The sequence below is a fragment of the Poecilia mexicana genome, unplaced genomic scaffold (assembly GCF_051168715.1).
Source record: "Poecilia mexicana isolate PSO_F unplaced genomic scaffold, ASM5116871v1 scaffold_18, whole genome shotgun sequence".
Taxonomy (NCBI): domain Eukaryota; kingdom Metazoa; phylum Chordata; class Actinopteri; order Cyprinodontiformes; family Poeciliidae; genus Poecilia; species Poecilia mexicana.
Window position 1 is genome coordinate 17,914,090 of NW_028263387.1, and position 25,465 is coordinate 17,939,554.

General features: G+C 40.7%; 1 protein-coding gene across 3 annotated transcripts in view; it reads right to left on the minus strand.

Annotated features, from left to right (window-relative positions):
• The window catches only part of pcxb (pyruvate carboxylase b), a 381,625-nt gene that overhangs the window by 93,139 nt on the left and 263,021 nt on the right, over window positions 1-25,465 (minus strand). The window lies entirely within an intron of this gene.

The following is a 25,465-nucleotide window of genomic DNA, read 5'->3' on the forward strand; positions in this document are numbered from 1 at the left end:
TGCTGAAATCATTTGTTTGCACTGAATTGGTTTACAGGTGAGGATGTTTCTGCGAGTACAATCGACATAATTAATCAGATCACGAAGAACCGTAAGGAGACGGGTTCACCAAAAGGGTTTCCCACTGGTTGGGTTTAGATTGATGGTGTAAATCTGAGCCCAGATTAAAAATTATTTGCTTTATGTTCAGGTCAGGTTTGAGCTTCTGTGGTGCGATTAATAAGGCTTAAAGTCCTGATAGAAAGCCAAATGAGAATGCACCATATGAAGGTTCTTGTCTAAATGGAGGTTTTAGTCCTGTTGAGAAAACAGAAAATAAGGCGTTCATCAGATTGAAACAAGTGCAGCACACAGTAAACGCAGAGCCCTTCCTGCCCCGGTCCCACACAGAAGATCTGCACTTCACTCACGCTGCAATAAAAACAGGCCACAAAATGGAGCTGGAGCATTTTAAATAAAAGATAAAAATGAGACAAATTACTAAAATTATGGACTAAAAATGTTAATTAAGAGACCAAAGTCTGGACTTGGGCCTATATCTAAAGTTAATGAGTCGGATTGGGCTTGGACACAATATTGACGGTCTTGGGGCGGGTTGGACTTTTTTTTTAGGCCGGATCCAAACTTTATTAAGCAGTACCAAACCATTTTTAGAGCCTGCTGTTGAAAACGCATCATCAGAAGACTGTCGGTCACTGATTGGCTGGAGCAGGGGCGTCAAACTCAAATCAAGATCCTGAATGCTCTTAAAGGGCCAGTTCCCACAATGTGCTGATAAAACCTGTTCACAAACTTTTAAAAGGATCAATTAAATATTAAATTAAATATTGCAGAACGTCTTTTCGGTCCCTCCAGGACTGCATGATTCTTTTTGTGATTTTTTTGCAATAAACATCAAAGTGTTTGTGGTACTAATTTGGAAATGTTTCCGATATTTGTGCTCATTTAAATGTGACTTGCTGTATAGATCGTGGACGTCAAATCTGACGTCAATTTAGGCAGAGGTAGATGTTTAGTACAAGTAAGAAAGTTTTTGACCATTTTTGAGAAAAATCTGCAATAAACTCCCAATTATTAGCGTAAAAAAGAGCGAGGATTTGTTGATTTTTGCGTAAATTTTCACTACAATTCTCAAGAATCTGTAGGAACTGATTGATGTAAGTTGGCAGTAAACAGATAAAAACGACATTGATTTGATTAATAACATAACATTTAAGCGCACTTAGTGCTAGTATAGCATCTAGAGGGCCACATAAAAACCTGTGGTGGGCCGGATTTGGCCCACGGGCCTCGAGTTTGACCCCTGTGTGCTAGAGGGTGGATTCCCAAGAGTGATTCATTTTCAATAGATGCACCATTTGTAGAAGGTCACAGCTGCGATGAGGAGTTTTAGCAGAAATAAAAGGTAAACTGAGAAGAGTGTTCAGCGTACCAACCGTGTCCTTCTGTGTCATTTTACCGTTTTAACTGTGGAAACTGTGACGACGACACACACTGGGTCAACTAGAGCTACTCAGCTGCAACAGAAAACCACCAGAGCTGTGCAGAAACGAGCCGGGTCAAGCAACACTGCTGGTGCAAAAGAGCCATTAGTGTGATGGTTTATGGTGCCGCTTCTTGTTGCTTGCAGTAACATAAACATCTCCTTTTCCCACAGAAACCAGTAAACATGGAGGACAGACTGACAGGAAGCACCAGGATTAGACAGCAGAGAACTGAGTGAAGCATCCCTCTGACTATTTTGGGCATCTGTCAAAGAGAACTGTCCAAAAAAGAAAAGTTGAATGCTAGCATGAGTCCTGTGTCAGGCTGACAGCGATGCACTTCAGGTGTGGGGTTGTTTCTGATCCAAGGCTCAGCTTTAGCTAAAAACTCTGCAATACGGGATAAGAGTAACTTTCCCCCAACGATCCAGCAGCAGTTTGGTGTTTTCCCAGCACGCCAGAGCCGAGTGAAACAAAGAAAAGATCATAATCAAGTGGTTCAGGGTGAAGAAACTCCAGATTTTAACCCCATTAAAAACCCCAGGATACGTCCTGAAAGGCAAGAGAACAAAAATGTGAAAAATGGACAACCTCAACAAAGATGGTCAGCACTGAGCGGCCACAGAAACAGAATATCTTCTCAGCTTTTCCTCGCGGCTGCTGGATTTAAATCTCGATATTTAAATGCAGCATGTACATCTCATGGGGGGAAAAGTGTCACTTGTTTATATTTTCTGGTCCAGCCAACAATCTGTCAGCACAGGAATTGGATGTCATTTTCCAAACACCTGACAACGGGGGGGGGGGGGGGGGGGGGAAACCCCAGCATGATGATGGGGTTGCTACCCCAGACATCTCATTCATATACGATTAATATTTTACAGGTTGTGAAATGGAAAAATGTCAGACTGAAGACAGAACATATCTTGTTTACTCAATAAAAACAGCAGAACTGTAGTTTCACAGACTGGATTAAGTGTAGAGTCTAATTTACGCTTGGCGAAGCCAGATCACATTCATTTTCAGAGTCCTGCGTTGCCTCAGTTTGCATTTTCTCTCAGAGAATCGATTTGAATACAAGTTGGAAATTTGTACCTCCGAGCCCCGCCCTCAAGCTCCGTTTCCCCCCTTATTTACTGAGACAGAACCGGCAGAACACGAGCCCGGTGCGGCTCAGAGTTGAGACCCGGGTCACGCTTTATGCTGCATCCTGGCGATGTTCGACAAGAAAAAAAAAAAAGTGATGTTTAAAATTCAATAAAGCACCCCAGAAACAAGTTTGAGCAAGAATATCTGCTGTACAGGGTCATCCACCACATCCACGCTTTCAGCTCTGGATCCTTCACAAATCGCAGAAACTTTGAGAACGTAGCTTCTAAACTGTTTAAGGGATCTGCTCTGCCTCTGCTACACAGTTTTACTACTATTGCTGCTTCTTTGTCTTCGTCTTTCCATTGAAAGTACATCTGGCCTGGTGCTTTGTGTTTGTCGCTCTGCTGGAAGCGGCCATTAACAGGAGGAATCGCTGCAATCACCTCATTGCTTATTCATCATTTCCTTGTATGGAAAGTAGTTTTTTTTTATTAAGATGCCCCTTTCTTAGACAAAGTCATTAACTGGACTCTAAATGAAACTTTCTGCATGTATTGTTCGTTCTAAAGAAAGTACTCTGGTCATGGCCGTGTCTCTTTTCTGGACATTATTGCTGCGGTTAACGGCCCATCCCTTCATTTTCATCAATAGAAAACGTTGCTGATCCAACGATTATGTGATTAGTGTCTGCCAGTCTTGGAAATGTTCACTGCTGCCATTTTTCGTTCTATAGAAAGTACAGCTTTACCTGTGCCATCCTAAGCCATGTTTCTTTCTATAGAAAGTACACCTCACCCAGGGATTCAGTGTTTAGCTGTGCTACTTTCTTGTCTAAGTACTGAGGAAGATAATACCACTCTTACGTGTGCTCTGGGTTGTTCCTCTACAGAAAGTACCCCTGGTCAAGTCATTCTCTATTCAGCTCTGTTTTTCTTTCTTTAGAAAGTACAACTTCACCTGTGCCGTCCTAAGCCATGTTTATTTCCTGGATGAAAGTGTCGACGTCGGTGTTGCTCATCTATTTTTTCCAGCAGAAGGTGCTCTTGGGGCGGCGCTACCGTTTTACTCTGCATCGCTTTCTATGAAACCGACTCTGGAGAAGGTTTTAAAAGGAAGACGTTCCTCCTCACCTGGAGAATAACGTTTTGACATCCAAATTGTAACCCGACTGTTACAATTTGGATTAAATTGACCTGCATGTATAATTGGATCTGAATCTGACTACATGGTTAGATTGGACTAACGTATAATTATTTTAATCAGCAGTGAATTAGTTTGCCTCGTAAAGTGCCCTGTGATGACATCTGTTGTGAATTAAATCTCACCCAGATCTTCAGCTCCTCATCATTTTGCACATTTCTCCTCCGGTGATCTGAGCACAGTTTTGATGCTTCTACTGGATCACAGATCAAGCTGAAACTTCAAGAGTACTTTGGACCTCTTTGGACAAAATAGACAGCTGAGAAGGCAGAGAAAATGATCAGCAAGCAGACCATGTGCTATTGCCTTCAGGCCGACATTTCACCACAGCCAAGACAAAAATAATCAGAGCTGCTCCTCATCCTTGATTCTCTCCACCAGGCAGCTAAATATGTACAATAAAAATAGACACAGGTCTGTTTATTTCCTCAGTAAAAAAATAATTCCAATAAACAAAATTTCTAAGTTTGAGTAAACCATTTTTTATGCACACTTCTTAAATCCTAAAGTGCAAACATTAAATTTCTACCACAGTGTAGACAGACGGCTCACAAACATCTAACCTGATCTCAGTTAAATGTAAATATATTCCCAGAAATGTGATAATAAAAACATTCTGCCACTTCTGCACACATGCACCGTCTGCACGCTGCATCTGTGATTAAGAGTTGAATAGAGGATCTGTCAGGTCATTCCTCTTCTCTCTCGTCTCCTCCTCTGCGTACCCGTCTCCATCAGTCATGCCTTGAACCTCCTGACCAGGACACGTAAACAAGAACGACCTGCAAACTGCCCGAGGAGTCGACACACAAACATAACTCAACTGCAAACGCACACAGAGACAAGGAGCATCAGAATCAGCTTTTCTGGCCAAGACTCTGTGCAATCGATTACGGTTTCAAGCGCTCTTGCTGCACGATTTTAAAGTATGAAGAATGAAAAGGAAGGTTTCAAACATATGCAGCTATTTCTGTTAGCGTGGCAAGTTTTGGTGGTTATTTTGTTTCACAGACGAATAAGTTGACGATTCTGGCAGCAAGTTGTTGATCAGAGAGATGCTCTGGGGGGAGGAAACTGACACAGTGTCACCGAAGTGAAGGCAAAAGTCTAAACAGTTCGTCTCCAGAATGTGTGGGGTCTGCAGAGATGTTAGCTGCCCTCTTCCTGATTTTATACATTTATAAGTCCTAGATGGAGGGATTGGCAGCCATGATATTCTTCTCAGAAGTACGTGTTCATTGCAGTCTGGACTTTTTCTGCTTTGTGGATCTGAATATTTCTTTTTCCTTACAGACTTTTTAGGCTGTTATTGTACAGTAAATGGACAGGAAATATAAAGGACATGCAGAAAATCATAGACCAAGAATCAAACCATAAAAAAACTACGTCAAGGACTTTCACCTCTGCACCAACCGAGCCGCCCAGCGCTCCGGATCTCAACAAATCTTACAAAAATGCATCAACGTTCATCTAATTTCAAATAGAAAAATAACTCAGTAGTGGGAAGACTGCATGCAAAATATTTAGCAAACTAATTTTTTTTTACCTTACTAAGGTATAAGGCACCTTAGACTTTCTAAAAGCTTTGTTTAAAAAAAGAAAAAAAGATGCATAACCGTGAAAGACACACGGAGAAAAAAACAAAATGTCAAACAGCGAGAAACAAAATGTTCCAACGCAGCTGAAGTAGAAAACATGCTCCTGTGAACTGATGTGCATCATGTTTCAGGGGGAAGACTTAAGGAACAAGCTCTCAACATCTGCACCCTGAAAGGCAGCAGGTGACCAGTCACAACAAAGGTGGAGTTATGGCAGGAAGCCGCGGGGCTCCACTCGCGGCTCATTTCCTGCCCCGCTGGTATTTGGTGCAACAAATGGGGCCCGGGTGGAGTCCTGCTGGAAAGCAAGCGGCGTTCATGTCACGAGGGCAACAAACGTCAGAAGGAAAGCAGATCTTTTTTTACACAAGTTGACACATGCAGAAGAATCAAGTGTTGGATTTTAACATGTACCAGCAGAGAGAGAATAACTGGGCTGGGATGAGTTTTCCTGGCTTCAGGTTTAGTCAACGTCAGTGAAATAAATACTGGGGAAATGTAGTTCAACCCTAATTCAAGGCAGAAGCTGAAGATCCAACGTGTGAGGAACACAGAGGGTATAGACAAGGATTTCCTCGAGGAAGTTTTGGAAAAACCTCAGACTCAGGAACAATATCTGGGTTTTCTGTTGCTCTTGCCGAGTCACAGGAGTTTGATTTTCCAGTTTGTGAGCATTTTATGGACTGAGAAGGATTTTTTTGGGAGGGTTCTGTGGAAATATGCAGTTCTTGGGACGCTATTAAAGGGTATTCTTCAGGTCTGCAACAATCCAAAGAGCCATTTTTGCTTTCAGTCAAGATAAATAAAACTCGCCTGGAGCTGCAAATGTTGCATTACCTTTTAAAAATTTGATTATTTGACAAAAGCATTCAGTCGAGAATCATTTTATTTTACTTTCAGGTTTTTAAACAAAGAAAAACTAAATTTTTGCAAAAATAAAAAAGAGAAAAGGATGGAATGTTGTTGGTGGAAAATGTAAAGCACAAAGTTTCCAACCTAACAAAACAGATTTAAACAAATTAGATGGTTGTGCATGATTCTGTTTTGAAAGGTAAATACAACAAATACATTAATTATTTGATGAAAAAACCTAACGAACGTGACCATGACGAGTCTGCGACGTTCATGGGCCAGAACTTGTTTCTTAAATATGTCCAATTGTTTCTTCCTTTACTTGTTTTGACACAAGCCAGTCAGCTCCGACTGCGACCTTTGCGTTATTGTTCTCATAAATGCATCTTTTCTTCTTCCTCAACGTTTCTATTAAACGTCCGTCACACCTAAAGAGACATCTATTCCCCTCTGTCTACGTCGCTCCCAGCTGCACTTAAAAACAGACAGAAAGGATAAATGGAAAGCAACAGAGGTCTGTATATTTTATTTTTCTGAGCAGCATCACCCCCTCACAAGTGCGTATCATTTCCCCATGCGGAAAAGATAACAGATTTGTGCATGGCCATTTCATGGCTGCTCCACAAATTAAATCTGGAAACAGTGTTTGACATTTGCCATGAGGCTTTTTTCCCCTCCTCCTCGTCTCTGCGCAGTGAAAAAAAAAAAAAAAATCTGATCGGAGATCTTTCCGGTAATAACTCCTATCACACCTCCATGACAGAACAATTTTCAGCAGTGGGCAGAAAAATATCCACCGTAAATAAGACAGTATGGTGTCGGTGGGGGGCGGAGTAAAGCCTCTTCCCAGGCTGACATGCTGCACGGCTTGTCTCTGGATTTATCCGAACTCCATGTGCAGATAAACATTACGACTTATTGGTTTCTGAAATGCATTTTATTTTTTAGTAATGCACATGGATAGAAAAGTGATTTTAAGCTAGAAAACATTCAGATAGTTTTCCACTCAGCCTCCCTGATAAAAACAGTCGAACGCTTTAAAGCGTTTTTTTTCCTTTCTGCTGCCTCGGCGTGAGCCGGCGCTGTCCAGGGTGCTGGAGCCGGCGCTGATCATGGTGCTCAACTTGCCAGACATTTCTGACAAAGAGAGGGAAGAAAAACCAAATCCTGCACTTTTATCTCCAGCCCTGTTTCTGGCACAGACGCGATTTTCTTTTACAGCAGGAGACCCGGTTTATAAATCTTAATCACGAGCAGAACATGAATTTTAGAGTCAGTTCTTAGAAATTGGGAATGGATCTCAGCCTGTAAATGTGAAGGTTAAACAGAAGACACATTTACATTAGAGTAGTCGGCTTTTTTTTTGGCAGTTTTTACCCAGTGAAGGATTTTATAAAGCATATTAAAAGGCTTGTAAAAACATTAAATGGAACAAAAGAAAGTGTCTGATAGACTGAGACGAGTTATTATCTCCAGGAATCATAACTTACTTGGTATTTTTACTAGAAATAAAATAAAAAACAATCCAGGATGGCGGCTGAGTAAAACATGTTTCCACTAAAATTGTCTGTGACCCTGCAGATGACCCCAAAGGACAGAAACTCTTCTGCTTCAACTTGTCTGTATGATGTGATCAAACTCCTCTTTCATAAAGTTTGTTGCTAGTAAAGCAAAAAGGCTGAGTTTGCTCTCTTATCTCCAGATTATTCTTTTTGTAAAACTCAAAGTTAACTGATTAGAGTTTCTATGAGCACATTAATTTGTACTTTTATCAGGTTTTTATATCATACTTTACTACCTGAATTGATATTAATTTGTTTTATGACCACTGTAAAACATTTGAGTCACTGAAAAAAAAAACTTCTAGATTTTGGCGTCAGGAAGGATCAAATCTCGTACCTTTTTTTTTTTTTGGACTCTAAACACCCACATCTACGCTTGACTCATTTTATAAAGTGAAAAAAGAAAAATTCATTCCAGCACATTTTTCAACAGAGATTGCACTTTAAAGGATAACCAGCAAAAATCCCCCTGACCAACAAGACGATGGACAAACAGCAGGACACAGCAAAGGGACAGATGGACGGACAAAGATGGACAGCTGGAAGGAAGGACAGCCGGAAGCAGGACGGACACACGGAGAGGTTGATGGACAAACATTCGTACGCACAGATGGGTCAATGTAAGAATCAAAAGGATGGACAGGCAATGGATAAAAAATAAAGCTGGGAAATACCAACAGGTTTTATCAGAAGGATAAAACCTGTTGGTATTTCCCAGCTTTATTTTTTATGTCAGCGTTTTACGTAGCTGGTAGAAACCTTTGAGTAAAACATTGGATTCATATATTTTACAAAACCGGCAGATCATGTACCGAGTTGGGATGCAAGCAGAATGTGAAATTCATTAGAGGAAACTTAAAGTTGGAACATGCCATTCCAAAAACTTTGAGAATTTCTGTAAAGGAGTTTTATTTTCTCACAAGAGTTGGAGACAGAAAATACACAAATTTAATAATTTCTGTCATTTTGTGTCCCAACTACAAGGGACTCCCTGTTTAACTGAATATTTTAGTCTCCATCTGAAATGCATATAACTGGTTAACGGCTAACACTCTAAAATATCTTAATATGTTATATAATGGGCAGCAGAAGGAGTTTTGGCGCTATGACAGCAGCGAACATCTTCCCAGCTCTTAAGTGTTTAGCCAATCAGTGACGAGGAAAATGAATGGGGCTCCTGGATTGGACGCTTTAAAAACACAAGCCAACAGCGTTTTACGTAGCTTTTCCTTTGAGAATAATTTGTTGTTAAATTTCACAGGAATATTGTGCAAATCCTGTTCAATAATCCTGAGGCTGCACAGCCCATGTACTTTAGAAACTGAAAGATGTTAAAAATATTTTAATTTCAACCTGATTGCATTCTCAGAGACATTTTAAAGATTAGACCTACTCTGAATTTGAGCTTTTGGCCTAAAAATCCACGAAAGAAAACATAAAAAAGGCGGAAAGACTTAGAGGTCTGACTTCAAACTGCTATTAGTTTAATTTGATCTAAACATGAAATCTGAATAATTTCCCCACCTGCTACTTTAGATTAAAGTCAGCAGATGAGCGTCAAGCGATGAGGTTCAGATCAAAGTCGTTTCTGGAGGAGGTTCTGTTGATCCGCTGCTACTCAGGCCAGCGATTCCTGTTGATCTGTTCAATATAATTTCCATGGCAGCGGCTGAAGTGAGGCTCAACATGTCAGTCTGCACACAAACAGCTCGATGAGCTGCAATAAATACAAACCTGCAGTCGTTTACCATGGAGGGCAGCGCTGGAGCAGGACGAACGTCATTCTGGGCAACAATCAGCTCGTTGAGCATCGTCAGAGAATCCAAACATTCAGATGAAACATCGACATATTCAATCTGGGCTGAAGCATCCTGACATGAATACGCTTTGATCTAATCCAGGTGATAGTGATAAAACTTCCTAATAACGAAGTTTTCTCTGCATTCGACAACTTCTTAAAGTTAAGTGTTCTTTCAGATTAACTAATTTAGTCGTATATAAATAAAACTGATTTGATTTGACTCGATTTTTAATTTTAGCACACACATTTTTACAGGTAAGTCGTTTTAGCCTTGTTTTGTACAACCTTAATTTGCTTTTACTGAGAAATTTCTCATCGTCCAGGGACAGCAGGGGGACAAAAAGCATGCTTGCTAATTCTGGCGCAGTTACAGAAATGTTCATTAATGTTGCTGCTAAATAAATCACTAAATTTAAAGTTTAGAAAGTTTTCTCTTTCAAGTTAATTGATTATTTATGAAGTTTGCTGTAAATAACTACAGCAAACTGGATTTGATTGAAGGGATCTTGAGTTTGATCTGAAGCATTTCTTCTCCCCCACACCATAATGGTGCCTTCGCCGTGCTTTACCACGGGAATGAGGCGTTTAGACCGTTGAGCAGAATTTCCTGCTTCACAGAACAACGTGGCCGTTTCTCCTCCAACTCCAAATCATACTTTTTGAATCTTTCTCAAAGGTTTCCACAAAAACATGCGGATCTCTGCAGCTCCTCCAGAGTTACCATGGATATCCTGGTCAGTTTAGGTGGAGGACGCCATCTTGGTAGGATTGCATTTGTAGCATAGAAGACGTGTGAAACATATAAAGCTTCAAATATTATTTTATAACCAACTCTGCGTCTTCACAGCTTTCTCCCTGATCGTTATGATGCCGGTTGCTCTCTAACAAACCTCTTCACAGAAAAGCTGAACACATACCGTGATTATATTTCAATACTGCAATACTTTGTGTTGGTCTGTCGCACAAAACCCCAATAAAATGAGCCGCAGTTTGTGTTTGTAACGCGACAAAGTGTGAAAAGCCTCAATAGGCATTAAAACGTTTTAGAGGCTGGTTTGTATCCTGCTGCTCCGTCACAAAAAGATTAAAAATCGACACCACACGTTATTACCTTACAGCTACTTTAGAAGACAGATAAAGCAGAAATAGATAAAATCCAATCTTCCGTTCTAAGGTAAATTATGAGTCTTCACCATTCAGGGTAAAACTGGTACAAAGTTCAATTCAGCATGTTTCCATTTACCATCCCGATAATGGCCCAACTCTCAATACCGCTCTGTCAAAGTAATGCATCACGTCTAAAGGGCTCCCTGTGCTCATGCCTGCTCTCCGTAGTGAGAGGGTGATTCATCGGCGCTTCTGTACCAATGAGTATTGAGCAAAAGAAATCCTATTTAAAAACCCAAATGGAAATGTTGACTCAACGAGCGCACCATATTTAATCCGTCCTCCCCAAATATGGCTCAGGAAGACGGCTTTCAAGCTAAAACAGCCGACTTTCAGAGAAGCAGAGCCCAGAACGCCCGATGACTAAGAGTCGCCTCCTCTGCACAGTGTGTACTATAACTGTCTGGGTTTTCTCACGGAACATCATGCATTATTTATGGGAATATTTTTACAGCGCTGTGATTGTATCCGACTTGCGAGTCGGTAATTAGTTTTTCACATTTAGGTCTTTAATGATCTTTGATTTGGACTCCTGCGACTCCTCCCCGCACAGCGCCCGCAGCTCGTTGGGAGAGCTGGCAGCAGCTACTCCAGAAGTTAGCAGTTTTTTCTGGAAGCCTCGTCAGCAAGTGGAGCAGAGGTGAAGCGCGGCCGTGCCAACTCAGACGCGCCAGTAAGCCGAGCCAAAGGGCCCACTCTGGCGCCGACAGGCCCACTCCTGCATGCAATCACTTACACATGCTCCAAGCGGACATTTTTTAGACTAATGTAAATAAAACTTGCTTATGAACACTGTAATCCAATCACAATTTGATTTTAACGTCAATTCGTTAAAACTGAGAGGTTAAAGATTCAGAGTGTTTCCAAATGTAACATGATTTATGCAGGATGTTTTTGTCTTGAGGCATTCTGCAGGAGTTTCTAAGATTGAACTTTGGCTGCATTTTTAGATGAAGGTTGTTCCAGTTGTCGGCTCTTTCCCAACAATTTGGCAAAGAACGACGGACAACTGTCCCATTTCCCAACACCAATGTTGTACAAAACAGGAGGAGGACACGAATCAAGAGATTTCACCGTTTTTCTTACATTCATGCACCAATCAGACATTAAAATAGTTTCCACTAAAACTTTACTTTTATCATTTAAACCTAAGTAAGTGTAAGATTTTCTGACTAATTGGAGAACAGAGTAAAGCAGCACAGTACCTATCCTATATATTGCTGCCTACTGCTGGTCAGCTGGAAGTCTTTGAGCAAAAACAATGGTAAAAACTAACTAATATTTAGTTTAAAGCTGTACAGTGGAGCCCTGACATTAGGAAGTTAGTGACCACATCCAACCACAAGTAGTTAAAATCTGGGATCTAAAAACACATTTACATAGTTCAACATCACTAAATATTCCTTAATACGCATTAATACACAGCGGAAACCGTCTCAACACTACAGCTGAAGCCAACAGTTACAGTCGACCTGCAGACGCTCTAAGAGTTACATGCAACGAATACCGCTCTGTCAAAGTAATGCATCACGTCTAAAGGGCTCCCTGTGCTCATGCCTGCTCTCCGTAGTGAGAGGGTGATTCATCGGCGCTTCTGTACCAATGAGTATTGAGCAAAAGAAATCCTATTTAAAAACCCAAATGGAAATGTTGACTCAACGAGCGCACCATATTTAATCCGTCCTCCCCAAATATGGCTCAGGAAGACGGCTTTCAAGCTAAAACAGCCGACTTTCAGAGAAGCAGAGCCCAGAACGCCCGATGACTAAGAGTCGCCTCCTCTGCACAGTGTGTACTATAACTGTCTGGGTTTTCTCACGGAACATCATGCATTATTTATGGGAATATTTTTACAGCGCTGTGATTGTATCCGACTTGCGAGTCGGTAATTAGTTTTTCACATTTAGGTCTTTAATGATCTTTGATTTGGACTCCTGCGACTCCTCCCCGCACAGCGCCCGCAGCTCGTTGGGAGAGCTGGCAGCAGCTACTCCAGAAGTTAGCAGTTTTTTCTGGAAGCCTCGTCAGCAAGTGGAGCAGAGGTGAAGCGCGGCCGTGCCAACTCAGACGCGCCAGTAAGCCGAGCCAAAGGGCCCACTCTGGCGCCGACAGGCCCACTCCTGCATGCAATCACTTACACATGCTCCAAGCGGACATTTTTTAGACTAATGTAAATAAAACTTGCTTATGAACACTGTAATCCAATCACAATTTGATTTTAACGTCAATTCGTTAAAACTGAGAGGTTAAAGATTCAGAGTGTTTCCAAATGTAACATGATTTATGCAGGATGTTTTTGTCTTGAGGCATTCTGCAGGAGTTTCTAAGATTGAACTTTGGCTGCATTTTTAGATGAAGGTTGTTCCAGTTGTCGGCTCTTTCCCAACAATTTGGCAAAGAACGACGGACAACTGTCCCATTTCCCAACACCAATGTTGTACAAAACAGGAGGAGGACACGAATCAAGAGATTTCACCGTTTTTCTTACATTCATGCACCAATCAGACATTAAAATAGTTTCCACTAAAACTTTACTTTTATCATTTAAACCTAAGTAAGTGTAAGATTTTCTGACTAATTGGAGAACAGAGTAAAGCAGCACAGTACCTATCCTATATATTGCTGCCTACTGCTGGTCAGCTGGAAGTCTTTGAGCAAAAACAATGGTAAAAACTAACTAATATTTAGTTTAAAGCTGTACAGTGGAGCCCTGACATTAGGAAGTTAGTGACCACATCCAACCACAAGTAGTTAAAATCTGGGATCTAAAAACACATTTACATAGTTCAACATCACTAAATATTCCTTAATACGCATTAATACACAGCGGAAACCGTCTCAACACTACAGCTGAAGCCAACAGTTACAGTCGACCTGCAGACGCTCTAAGAGTTACATGCAACGAACACCAAGCAAAATGAATTGTGATGTTTGGTGTTTCAGTTTCCCAGCTGCATTTACTTTTGAAAAATTCAAGATGTAATTTACAAAGAAAAAGAAAATATTTTTGGAATTGTATTCCAAACAGAAAATCATTGAACGCTGAGGTAGAAATAGCTGGGGGTCTGCTGCACTGTGAAAACCTCGTGCTTGGCCTGAAGCAGACATGGGTCTCCAACTGTTTCTGCACTCAGATTTAATAACATTTTCATCCTAAAATCCCTTAACATGAAGAAGAACATAGTTTTCAGTCCAATACAAGTCTAATCTCCAAAAAATATCTTCAGGTAATAGTTTGGCAAACACCTGTTCCTCCAAGTTACAACACAAAACGAAAATGTTTCGTTTCTGGTCTGACAGCCTGAACAGAGAAAACCTGAACACATGCAGCGTTTGTACCTCTTATAGTGAAAACATGGTATTTTTCACTTCATACTGATGTTTCAAACTCCAGTGAAGCTCAGTGCAAACTGGACCAGTGACACTATTTTGACCCAGTGGTGTTACCATAGAACCCGTATCACACCCTGAGTTTTTAAATATCGAGTCAGTTGTGGAGCTAATGCTAATCTTCAGCACATACGTTAGCATTAAGCTAGAGGTCATGGGCTAACTTCTTGTAGCGTTGCATAAAAGTTACTGGTTTTATTGTGAGAATCTACTGGAGTGTGTGGATGTGCATCCATACATGTTTAATCTGAGCAGAAAATTTGCCACATTAGCAGGAAAACTATATATTCCAGCAGTTATTATAGAAACGCTGTCCAAAAAACTGTCACAGTTCCTCATTGATTTGTTATTTTCCAGTAATTAGGTGGGTGTAAATTTGTCGTTCTCTCTTAGGCACGCATCCCTGCTTTTCCCACCACTGAACTAATGCCAAGAAACCCAGGCGTATTTTGGGGGAGAGCAAACTAAATCCAATTTGGAGCGTTTTTATTTTCCACCTCTCAAATCCGTATTTTGACATTTAACAGCTTTCTCTAACAGCACATTAAATTTACGTGCATGGACATTTGCGCCGCACCCCACAAGCAAAGCTAATAGCTCATTCGTGCTTATTTCTATTTCCATTTGTACATTTGGCCACATGATGCATTCAACAACCCACTTTTGGATGGATTCAGCCTGCATTTTATTGATGATGCACCAAACGGCAGGTCCCTGAAGTGAACTCAATTTCATGTCCGACTCTGTCGAGGTTTTAGACATAAAGCCATACCGACAAATGAGGCCATGCATGTTTTGTTCCTACTTCATTTGCTGGTGAAGCGGTCAGCTGGCAGTAACTGGGAAATCATTTGGTGACACTATTACTGATGCAAGGGAAATGAATAAAAGCACAATGACATGAAAATGGTTCCATGAGCAAAATTACACGGCAGCGTTGTGTGGCTGTTGTGCACATATGTGTCTGTGTGAGTGTGTCCTCGTCTCTCATTATCCCTCTATTGAGACAAATAGCAGGGAGGAGGTCTACCCTTCGGTTCAATCCTCCCCATCGTTTAGCCGGGTGAGTGTGTCGCTGTGGGTGTGTGTCCCAGTAATCCAGCCCTGTGTGAGATGTACGTCTGAAAGTGGGGCGTTTCTGGTCCAATCCTCGTTCACATGGAGCAGAAATGTGTTTACTGAAATCACATATAGTGTGGGTTATATATATAAAAATATATATCTGCTGCTAACAGTGCATGTTCTGCGATTTTTATTTATCTTTTCAGTTATGTTTGGGATTGCTATTTTCTGTAGGTATTACATGTTTTAGTTCAGTTCAAAAATACGTTTTTGATCTTAAATTAAAACTAAATACAACTCATCATCCAAGGTTCCTTAGAGCTGATGTAGATGGGAATGGCTGAAAGGATTTCCTGTAGCAGTCTGTCTTACAGTGGCAACTGAAGGAACCTCTGACTGAAGACACCCTATCATGGAGAAGATGCTCAGGTTTGTCTGTAATGTTTTTAATTTTGCAAACCAGTTTTCTTCATCGCCTTTTTAAGTAAGCGGTTCACAGATTAACAGAATATATGAAGCATCTCCCTGCAAACACCGACGAGTTTTCTCCAGTAGCACAGTCTGCTCTGTCCCTTCTAGTCGATGCTTCACTGTTATGTCTCCAGCAGACTGCAGTACAGGGAAAACACCAAATTATTTATACTACATATACCATTTATTTACACTCCTTCACAGGTGATGGAAATAGAATCTGATTTATTCCTGTGTTTCTTGAACTCTACAATCATCTCCTTTGTTTTGTTTACATTGAAGATAAGATGATTGTTCCCACACTATGCCGGGAGGCAGTTTCCTTTTCTAAAGCTGAGAAATATATGTATGTATATTTTTTAAATATATATATATAAAAAGCAGTATAGCAGCGGAAAGCTGTCAAAGACCCAATTTGGTCCTTAGCGGGCCACACAAAAGTTTTCCAAGGTGAAAGTAGTAATTGCATCGCTTGCGGCTCAGATATGAGTTTCACATGATGAGGATTTATTTGTCAAGTGAGCTGGAAGTTGGGATAAATGAGACTAAACAAACCGGCACCCTACCGAGGAACTAATGCTGAGTTTGCATGGGCAAAAACAAAACAAAAAAGCAAACCCTGCTACTGATAAAATCACTGATACATCCTGACAACTGTCAGCAGAGTAAGTTGTAGTCCAGCACAGCAGTAGTGAACTGAACTGTAAAGTCTTTTCTACACATCATCACTCTCGCACTGCCCTCAAGTAATTTTCCTCTACAAAGTTGCTTCAAGAAAAGACTCCTCAAACCGTGGAAGAAGTCCAATATGTCATTCATTTGGCTCTGACACAAGGGAAAAAAATAAGCTGCTGCTGCACCTAAATGTCACAGATAAAAGCACAGCAGGTGTGTGGAAGGAGAAAGCTGTTACTGATTCAAATTGATCAGGAGATTGTGGATGCCAGCACACATTTTTTACTGATAGAAGGCCATGTGAAAAGTATAAACCATGGAAAAATAAGCATTTTAACTGAGAGTCTTCATGCTTTTCCATAACGCAGACAATAGTCCACCTCCAAAACCTCCAGCTCCGAGTTACTTTAAGTATTTTGTTATGTTCCTGGAAGCAAAGATTAATCTTTGCTCCAGCAATTACCGCTTCACATATGGTGAACATTTTGTATCAAAGTTGTGCCTCCAAAACTGCTCATAGCATCAGATAAATGTTGTCTAAAATGTCTCATCTGCTTTGAAAAACAGCAACTGTCAGATGTTAATTATTTATGTTGGCACAGTCACAATTTGTAGCATTTCTGGCACTGAAAATGACAAATATGCCCTTTAAATTTGTGATTTCCACACTGAAACCTACGATTACTCAGTGTGACATGTTGGTGGTCGTCATATTTAGCCAACATTTCTCAAACTTCTGACTCATACCAACAGGTGCATTCACAGAGATGTGCACACTTCATTTCGAAGAGGCTAACACCGGGTCGTTCAGTTTAGCAACGGACATTTCACGGCATTTTTCAACCTCCTCCTCCAAAATGCAGACAGCATCGTCTTTAAAACAACAAAATAAAAACACCTAAAACATAAAAAAATAACCCGGATTCTTTACGTATAACTGCAGAAGCCACGTTTCAACAGATTTAGACACTCAGTTGGATCTGCCACTCGATTTTCAGATTAGGACCCTGTTGGGGTCACACCATCTGCTGCAGGACTCTTTGCTCTCGTTAAAGATTTGCAGAGCTCCATGTGTGCATGTTTCAGGCTTTCGCTGTACAAAGGAATAATTTTAGGACCGACTTAGCGCTTTAATGCTGCCGCGTGGTGCATTAACTGTTCAAAAGGATTTAAAATCTTCATTTTAGGGAGAAAATATGGACAATCTCAGCCACCTAAGCAGAGAGGCATCTTACTTTTCCCCACACGTGTTTGTGTAAACTTCTCAGAGCAAATCTTTATACTTTCAGTCAAAAATAGCCAGAAAGGACACAGCTACAGCCAGATGTACCTTTCAAGTCAAAGACCCATCAGTGGCAAATAACTTTCTGAAGGGGCTGAGAGGGGATGAGGGTGCTGGGGAAGTTTCTGATGATCCAATTGGCTGCTTGATATTTTTCAGAGGGGATGTGAAAGAGATGACAGATTACAGTTTCTGATTGCGGTCGGGTCGAACTGTACAAGGTGGTGGAGCAGCAATGTTCTGAACCAATTTAAAAACCACTGCAACTCCGCTTTAATGTCGTCTGTGCTAATCATCTTTGAATATAGGCACCGCGAAACACATTCATCACGGGTGAATGGGTTGAAATGTTGCGTCCGCAAACAAAAGCACCAATTACTCCTGTTTTATAATGAAACGGAAGCTCAAATAATGCACTGTGGAGGAGTTTAAACTGGGAGAGCAATGAAACTAAATGCCGGGGGTATGAATTTGCATTTATTTAATGTTTCTTGTGCGTTTCTTCCAAAAACTGAGCTGCTTACAGTATGTAGATTATGTCCCCTGAGTCCAAATGCGATTAAACACAAATCAGAGCAACACAGCATTATTCCCAGACTGTTTCAAAGAGGAGGGTCCTGCCTCCTTTCATGCATGTTTAGCTGATTTTATGAATGCAGTTTAAACTTCGGACTGTAAACACCGACATTCAACAGGAGTAGTTGGGTTTTAATGTCGTCTACAAATGAGGGATATTATGTGAAATTGACTTTCAGCGTTTATATCATGTTTTAATGTTGCTCCCTCTGCTGCTTTGATTCTTTCGTGCGTCTTCAAGGAATCCTTTAAAGTTTTCCTAATTCAAGTTAGGCCCAAAAACTAAAACTCCTGAGAATCAGAAGTTTTAAGTTTTTCACTTAAATAAGATTAGCATGTCTTTAAAATCAATAGACATCAAAAATACATGTTTATATATTTTGGTTCTTTGGAATAAAAAGACCAAACTGTTGTGCAGAGATTAAATCAACTCTCCAGAAATCATGGCATTTTTATAATTTATATATTTTGGTGATGGATCAATTACAACTCATCCTTAATCGCCCTCACTAAGACTTACTCACATTTTTATTCGAAAAAAAAGATGCAACTGTGATAACTTTGGGTTTTCTAAAATAGATGCTCTTTTCATACAATCAAGCTCGTAAAGTCTGAAACTTTGGAAGAGACTTTTGCAAGTGATATGCTTGTAAACGATTCGTTATGTTTGTTTTGCTCTTACGTCATCAGTTCTCCTTCCTCTGGTTTGCTGAGCTGAAGATCAGCACCTCCCATTTACCCAAAGCTGCTCCTTAAAGCTGCAGTTCAGAGCTGAGGAAGCACCATGAAGAAGCCAGTGGAGCGCTGGAGAAGGAGGAGCTTCTTAAAGAGACAGAGCCCCAATTTCACGGCATCAAACTGTCATGTTTGATAAGTACTGCATTTTCAAAACAACTGAAAGTAACTTACTTACTTGATTGTGCTACAAAATCAAGTAAGTAAATTACCTTACTAAGAGTTTGAACTATTTCTACCCCGAAATGTCTGATTTGGCTCTGCAGTGAAACTCAGGGAAGATGAAAAACTACGCCGCCGTCGTTTCTTGAAAACCTAAGAGCAGTAAAAAATGTTTACCACCCTGCTGCTATAAAACTCTGCTCCTGTTTCTGAGTAAATCCAAGAAGTGGCAGCTTAGTAACCTGACTCGACTCTGGTTTCGGAGAGATCCACCGAAGACCAACATAAATACTCGTCACTGACATGTTCCAGGTTGATTGACACAACCAGAGAGGTCACCATTACATCAATTTAGGAATAAGTACATTGATCGGCTGTGTTCTGGGTCAGCAGGCCGGCTCCCCAGCCGACGCTCACTTTGCAGGCTAATTTGGCCAGAATGAAGTCGAACAGGTCCGTCCTCCTCCTGATTAAGTGCGGCTTTGCTTTAAAGATCCTGCCAGTCTCACTGCTCAGCTGTCACTGCTACAGAGAAAACACCCCCCGCTCCTCCTGTCTGCTTCACTTCAACTGGATTTATCTGCGGGTCAGAAGCTGGACAGGACATCTCTGAACTTCTCCCTCAAGATTTCCAGTAAGAAAAAGTTTCAGCCGACCAACTGCGGGTCGCCCTGAATAAGCTCACATCTTCATCAATCATCCATCAGGAGGGAGGTCACTCTTTTCCCCTCCTTCTCCAAGGTCATCTACTGACGGCAACACTACTAAAACTTTAACTGTGAATCAACAAAGGAAGAAAACAGAGCGCTGTAAACAACATGGGCTATCAAACCTCTCCTTGGCTGACCTTGCTTTGAAGGAGAGTAAAAAATACGTTGATTGAAGTGCAGAAAAAATAATGGCGGCAAAGATGGAGACAAAAATATCTGATCAGAGAAACCAGGAGTATAAACATCCATGTCGATGCCTTGGAACGTTACTGAGGAGCTAAATTCAAATTAAAAAGTGAAACATTACATAAAATGTTTACACAGTCACACATTTTAAACCTTTTTGTTTATTTACATCTGTTAAAATATCCATTTATTTTTCAGAAACTAAGGATACAACATCAGCCCCATAAAAATATATCAGTTTTTATCCATGTCAACCAATTAAATGCATTTCCACCATCATGTGGCTGAGGTGAGGTGATCAGGAAGATCAGGCTGTTTTAATAATAGCTCACCTGCATTGTTGGTTATCAAGTCTCGGCGGTTTAATAATCAATCAAGTCATTAGGACTTTGGTACTTTTGGGCTTTTCAAAGTGTGTGGCATGACCCCCATGTGCAACAAGAGGGGAAAAACAGAAAAAATTAACTGTGGACAACTTCAGCAAACCTTTGGCAAAGACAAAATGTACTTTTCTATCCCGCGTTACGATGAGGAAAGTGATAGAGTCTGGTCCGAGAAATATAAGAATAAAAGCACGAGGAAGTATGAGCTTGATTATTTAACCCTCTGACGCCAAAGTTTCAAATCTCTGCCTGGATATTTTTTCTTATTAAGCAAAATAAGCCCAGTGAGTAAATATTTTTACCCATTTCTCCATAACAACTGGAACTTTAAAAATCTAGCACAATTTACCGTCTATTAAAAGAGAGTTTCATCAGATTAAACCTAAGAAAAACGTACTCCCTGCAGCGGCGGGAGTGAAATTACCGTAATAACCCGATATTGGCTGGAAAGCGCAACGTCTCCACTGGAATTTTTCAGATAGTGCAAAGTGTGGCAGAATTATGGTAATACTGCAAATTTGGCTTGTAAAACGGTGTCATCGCCGACATGTTTGTTAAAGTTTGGATTCTGATGGGACGGATCTGAAGACAATGCGCTTCCAAACTGCTCCCTCCTAGCTAACGACGCTACGCGACCGTTTTCACTCCGACATCATATCGAGACCAAACACTCAGGGTGGATGATGAAGCCTCTGGAGTTTTGTTTTATATTTGACAGGAGGCTGAATGAGCTGCAATCACAGCAGGAAGCAGTTCACATTTTTAGCATTTTAAGTGACAAACTGAACACACAGCTCTGGAATAATAAGAGCCCAGTGCACTGAACCCCACTGAAAACCTCCTGCTTATTCCACCAAGTATTGATTTCTGAACTCTTCCTGAGTTAAAAAGGGTTGAAGTAACAATTTAACTGGAGTGAAAAAACTAAATCTGTGCTTGGAATTTCAGAGACATGTCAGCAGTTCATAGAATAAAAGAACAATTTCACTCAAACATATAAAAAAGAAATCAGAGAAACTGATCACTTTAGGTGGTCTCTTAATTTTTCCAGAGCTGCATGTGCTGCTTTGTGTAGCTAAAGAAAATCAACCACACAAGATCAGAAACGGAAACAAACTACAGAAATATTAGTAATAATGTCGCCGTTTGTTTCAGATATCTCCTACACTTTAAAAACCCCTGCTGTAAAATAACAGGGGTTTTTAATCCTACTCTTTCCTTCCACTAAACTTCCATCATTACATCCAAACAACTCGTTGAGTAAATGACCTCCTGTCACTCTTTGTGAAGGTCGTCGGCGAATGGAAGAGAGTCGAGTCAGCAGCCATAATGGTGAAGGCCAACAGAAGTAAACAGGAGGGGTCATGAGTAACAGGAAACCTTAGTGAAAACGGAGCTGCATCCAGTGCAACCAAATCTCCACTAATGACTTCTTTCCCTCCCGTTATCATCTCTCTGATGTTTCATCGCCGCTCTGATGTCGTCAGCACACCAAACGCCACGTGCGAATGGCGGAAACGACTTATTTCCAACATCCGACAGCCAGCTCTGATGTTACAGGTTCTGCTTCAGTAATGTGACACAGCAACACACCAGCAACCTGAAACGCTTCCCATTTAATGGCCATTTCCAGCAGCTATCGACATGGCGGGGAAAATCAACCACCGTTTGAAGTGCTATCGCCTGCGCTTTTTCTCGCCCATCTCTTTCCTATCACTCCATCCTTTGCTTCACCAACCTTCCTCCTTCCCCCCCACTTATCTTCTTCATGGCCTGTAGGGATGCTTGGCCTCTCTTCTCTACCTCTGCCCTCACAAGTTGGCACTTATGCGTTCGCTCCCCTAATCGTCCTCTGCTCACACTCGCATCCTGGTCTGACCCACGCTTGCTTAAGGCACTTTAGCTTCCTGTCGTCATACCAGCTGACTCTTTATTTCTTCTCATCTCTCCATCAGCGGCAGAAGGAAAGCTGCCGCTTCATAGTGCAACAACACCCTTTATAAGACGTGAAAAAAAAACCTTATTTTTATCAGTGCTTGCATGCAACTTTTATGCAAAGGCGCGCTGTAATCATTTATGCATTGAATGATAAGGCCTTCAACCCTGCGTGTGGTTTAAACATTTATATTGCTTCCTTCACACAGCAGCCTGCATGTTGGTGAAAGTTAAAGTCTGCCATATCTGAACTTATCGCTTCAGGTCTTTTAATTATTTAAACAACTACTTGTTTCTCTTTCTGGAAGCAATTAAGGGTTAATTATGCATGCATTCCTCAAAGGGACTGCCCAAAACTGCATCGTTATCCCTATTTGTATAATTAACTGCCTGAATTTACCCCCAGCTAAAGTCGAGATCAGAATACTTGGCACCTCTAAATTGAATGGACTGAATTTAACTATAGAGAGATGTAAAAACATTATTTTCTTTTATAATCAGGATATTTAAATAACAAAAGCAGGGAAGGAAGAAACAACCAAAAACAATGCCTGACCAAAAAACAACAAAAGATCACACAATGCAATACTTTGTCCATTTCTATTCACAGTATCCATTGTGGCTTCTGCAGTGTCACAGGATTTATTTCCATCTAGTGTTGCATAAATTTTGCACCAAATTGTCTTTTAAAACTGGACAATATAGCTAAAAACTATACAATAAGTGTTTCATATTACACAGTATTGATAATTATTGATTAGATTTTTGTTTAAATATCTCAAAATAATGCCAAACTGATAGCGTGACATTTTTTCTTTTATCCACACTTTTCACTCCTCTGCGTTTTTTTTTTATTTTTAAGCAGCAATGAGGCAAAGTGGTGAAACCTTAAGCTGCTGCTGCGCCAGCTACTCAGCAGGCTGTTGCTAGGTAACCACAACTTACTACACGGTCTGTTGCTAGGTAACCACAACTTACTAAACAGTCTGTTGCTAGGTAACCAAAGAGTGACAGAGTTAGTTGTTGCCACCAACCTAGCTTAGATGGCCAAGAGGTTGAGCAGCTGAAGCCTTTCCTCTGCCTACATCCCCCAGAATCCTGTGCGGTTCTGGATCGTAACTCAGTGAAGTTACAGATATCTATTTATACCGATTACGCGTCTCTCACCACATATTCATTGTTGCTGATTTATTGTGTAGACCTAAGATATCGTATTGATGACAGGAGAGACAGACGGTTGTGCAAAGACACATCGGAAAACTTCCCAATGAGGTCTGAACTCTGGAGGTTGATCCATGTGTGAGAATGATGCCTAATCCTCTAATTAAGAATGCACGATATTATCTGCATGGTATTGTATCGTATCGGCCGATTTTAGTTTGACCATTCCATCAAAATAACTCACCGAAATAAAAGACGTTTTTATTTGACAAGCCAGTGACAATGATACCTGCACAATGTCAAATCTGCACTGTTTGAGTGTTGTCATTGTATTGGAGAGCAAATGTCATGAGTAAATTTGACATTAAACATAATGCTAGTTGAAAGTGTTGCATAATTTTCATCCTCCTTTTCAGCTTTTGCGTTTGGTAGCAGGCTAATTTGACAAAGATGATGCAGTATTTTAATCCACAGTAGAGAAATACGGTTTCAGTAAGTAGGTAAAGGAAAAAAAAACATCAGTATCGGTATCGGTTATTGGACAAATGGGTTTTTAGTATATCGGCATATCAGATATCAACCAAAAGTCCAATATGGTGCATCCCTACCTCTAGTGAACCAGTCTTTCACAATTCTAGCCCAACGAAGGTTCCTGGAGTGTCCCCATGTCATAATCCATTGATGCAATAACCTGGTCGTTTTAATGACCTCAAAGGTCAAAGTTCGACCTGACAAACTGCAACAACCAGATCACAACACCGACCCCACATTAGACAGGGGGTGCAACATCATCTGCCTCTCTTCTTCCCCAATGCACCATCCTCCTGGAAGAGGGTCGATCTGGATTCAACCCAGAATCCAGATCTGGGTCGAATCTGGACCAGATTCTCTGGACCAGTCCCTTGCAAATTGTAGCCTTTTTCTCCAGTTAGCGTCAATGATTAGTGGTTTTCTTAAGGCCACCCAGCTGTTCAGTCTCTCACACTGTGTGGGAACGCTCTAACTTTCACTGCTGAAAACAGCCTCCAGTTCTACTGTTTATTTGATCAGGTTATTTTATGATAGCATTTCCTCCTCAAAGACAAAGTTTCCCCAACACAAACGCAGGATGGTCCTTTCCACATGGTTGCTTAATGAAAAGCTAATCATTGCATTATCCTGACAGCTGGAAGACAGTAGTCAATGCAGTAATTATCCAATAGGAAGCTTGACCTTTTTTTTTTGGACCATATCGTATTTTGTGGCATGACAGCAGAGGAACTTTCTGTCAGGATCTCTCAGGAGGAACGTTTTGCTGACGAGTGGGATGCTTGTTTCCTCTAGGACCAAAACTCATATGGGCAGAAGATAATGGGTGTTGTGGAGCATTAAAAAATCTCATTAAAACTAATCACAATGGCTCTGAATCAAAAACAGTAAAACACCTCAATCCTGCAACACACTGCTGCATTATTCATGTGTAAATAAAAAACAAGATCAACTCAGGGCACAGAAATCAGATAAAGCTGACAACATAAAAGCATTGATTGTGGGGAAAATATGAAGAACAAAGATATATCACCTATCAATAACAGAGGAGCAAAATAAGACAAATTCCCACAAACTTTCTAAGATATGTGACTCAGGGTTTGGAGTTAAATGTTCTGGGACAAAAGAGCACAGAAGCTCAGGAAGTGAAGCAGATCTTCATCCTGCGGGGTCCCTGGTGGGGAAGTTATTTAATCTATCCAAAGGAACAAATTAAATCAGCAGATTACCATTTGAAATTTAAATGTGCTGCAAAGAGTTGAGGAACCTTGGTTTGAAACGAAGGTCTTGAATCTTTTCAGCAGGATCAGAACCCAAAGCTCAAAACAATGATAGAAATGTACCTGTTCAAAAGTGAAACAAAGAAACTTTCAGTGCCAGAGCAGCTATCTTCACTTCAATCCATCCAGCTGAAAAGTTCAAGGTTCCCAAATAGTTTTCATATCAATATTTT